Source organism: Cervus elaphus, chromosome X, assembly GCF_910594005.1.
Source record: "Cervus elaphus chromosome X, mCerEla1.1, whole genome shotgun sequence".
Classification (NCBI taxonomy): Eukaryota; Metazoa; Chordata; class Mammalia; order Artiodactyla; family Cervidae; genus Cervus; species Cervus elaphus.
The window spans coordinates 78,303,446-78,306,302 of NC_057848.1; the positions used below are offsets into that span (position 1 = coordinate 78,303,446).

The 2,857-nt window shown below is 57.7% G+C and overlaps 1 pseudogene; it reads right to left on the reverse strand.

The window, feature by feature from the left end:
* Positions 1-424: 424 nt before the first annotated feature.
* On the reverse strand, positions 425-2,497 carry LOC122690891 (annotated as a pseudogene).
* Positions 2,498-2,857: the final 360 nt, after the last annotated feature.

Genomic DNA, 2,857 nt, shown 5'->3' on the forward strand with positions numbered 1-2,857 from the left:
ATTATTTTTATCATCTAGTTCGTCCCTCATCAATGTTACTGCTAAGTAAGCTCACTTTTCCAAAACAGTTCTAATTCCAATTCCACTCCATTCTGTTCAGGACCACAAAACACAATGGAAGAGTTTCCACTATCTTTTACAAAACAGCAAAACCGTTGTTCATGAATTGGATAAGCACAAACACACTGTGATCAGCATCATTCATGAAGCTAAGACACTGAAGTTTATTTAGTCTTCTATGAAAACAAGCAAAGTCTGAAATTTTTCTAAGGAAAACAGGTGAACCTCCAAGTCATCATAGAGACCAGGAACCCAAAGATGCTATACACTGGTTCCCCAAAGTGCCCCAGGGCCTCACTACTGAGAAGGCTGACCGCTCCGTCTTCAATCACAGAGGGAAGGATCACCTGGATCCTGCTCTGGCTCAGGCAGCCTCATCCTCCTCCCTTGCAGCCTCTACAGGCAGGGGTGGGAAGGCCCTCGAAGCCCTTTCTTTGACCCTGAGCAGAAATGCCATGACTTTCCGCTTGCTGGTCTCTGCATAGGCCCGGGGACCCCACAGGAACTCATAGCGAGCAGGGTAGCTGTAAGGCACCTGCCGGTACTCCAGGTACCCCTGCTGCACCCACACGTGTGTCAGAAGTGTCCTGGGCTCCCCAAAGACACAGTGCACACTCCCAACACACACACCCAATCTGCTGAGTGCTCCCCAGACCTTCTCCTCAGGGGCGCGGTCTCCATTCCTCATGATCAGGCTGAGGATCAGCACCAGGAGGCCGGCCTTGGGCATGCTCTGCCCACCGCTCAGCATCACATCACAGGTGAGGCCCAGGTTGGGGACCATGATGTAGATGTGCTCCCTGGGGTCCACCTCCTTCACCTCCACACCACAGACCAGCTCCAGGCACTGTGAGGCTTGGCTGAAGACCACCGAGAACTGCTCCTGGTTATCCCTGAGGACCTTCTTCAGTATTTCCGCCTGGGAGGTCAGCTCCTTGGCTAGATACTTGAAGAGCAGGAACTTTATTAGGTTAGCTTTCATCTCCTTCAGAGCCTCCTGGGGCAAGGACTCCCCAGTGGCTACGGAGGACACTGTGAGGGAGGAGGCCGAGGCGGATGCAGCCACCCCTGCCTCAGCCCTCAAGAGCTGCACATTCACTGGGCACTGGGCCTCGCCAGGGTCCTAAAAGTCTTCCTCGGGCTTGCTCAGCTCACTCATCTCGACCACGAGCACGATGCCTGGGATCAAACCACAGACAGGAATGGGGCAGGGGAATAGATGGGGATCACAGGCCAGACTAGGGGAGAGAGGGGCTGTGAATGGCCTCAGCTGAGATCCACACCCTGGGCGGTCTCACACAGGCCACTTACAGGTCTCCTTTTGAGGGGTGCTCTCAGACCTCACAGGGGCAAGCCTCCAGGGCAGCCAGTCCGCTGGCTACCTGAAAGAGGAAGTGAGGTGTCTCCCCATGGTGCAGTCAGCACAGTCTGAGATTTCCAGGGCTGACAAGGTGGGGGATTAGGCCCTTGTGGGGTCCCCTCTGTTCTGGGATGGGGAGCTCCTGGTGCACACTCAGGGCACCCTCCTCACCTTGACTCCTGGGACTGCCTGGACCACCTCTGCCCTCTGACCTCAGGACTGGAGCCTCAGTCCTCTGCCTTCCTCTCCTGGTTCCTGGAGCTCCTGTGAAAGAAAGGGAGGGGGCAGCTCTGCGGTATCCTGTGGCACAGCCCTGAGCCTTCCATGACAGTACGAGGGGTAGACTCTGTGAGGTCCCCCAAGTTGTGTGGTAGGAGGTCCCCTCAGGGCTCCCTTGTAGTGCTCACCTTTCCCCTAGCACGACCTGGTCCCTCCCCTCTGGGGACCTGCATGGAAATTCTGAACAAGGTCCGAGCCTGAACAGAAAGCGCTGAGGGGCTCCACATGCAGCCACACCTACCCAGGGTTTCCTGTGGGTCCTAGGCTGGGGAGATGCTCAGTCCTCAACTCCTCCTCACGTCCTGCCTTGGCCTCCCAGCACTGACCACAGGGGCGGGGGTCTCCTCAGTCCTCCCTCGGGTTTGGGGAGTCCAGCCTCTGCCGACCTGAAGTCTCCACCCTCCGCCGGAAAAACCTCACCTCCGAAGGTCCCTAAGCCAGAGGCCAAGAAACTGCTCACCCCGCTCTACGGCCTCCAAGAGTCCACATAAGGGCCAGGATCCCTGCCTCCCTGTTGGGGTCTTTCTGCCTCCTTCCATCGTCGCATGCAGCCTGGACTCCAGGCAGGACCGGGGACTGTCCCGTCCGCCATTTTGAGACCGTGCCGCTTTCACGAGATCCCCAGTCTCTGAGAACAGCATGTGAGGAAGGCAGACAGGCAGTGTGCTCTTCTTACCCAAAGCTCTCCCAGGGCCGACTACAGGGGCGGGGATCTGTGGGGTTCCGTCGGTCCTCACGCAGGGTCCCCTCAGCCCTCCTTCAGGCACCTCACCTCGCCTCCGAGCAGGACCTGGGATTCTCGGCTCTCCCCACCTGAAGCCCCGCCCCTTACACCAGGGCCCGGTCTCTCCAAGACCCGGATGTCAGGAAGTCAGACCATGCCCGCTGCACTCATTCTACCCCCACGGTTGCCCTGGACTGACAATAGAAACAAGCTTCTCTGAGGTGTCCTGTGATTGGGGTCCAGGGTCCTCTAGTTCTCCTCCTCAGGGTCCTCAACCTGACACCCCACCGGACCTGGGAATTGGACCACCTGAGGCCCCACCCCATATGCAAGGTACCCAGTCTGAGACTCGGATGTCAGGAAGTCAGCCCCCATACCAGGTCCCCAGTCTGAGATCTGGATGTGAGGAAGTGAGACCACGCACGTTGGGCTCA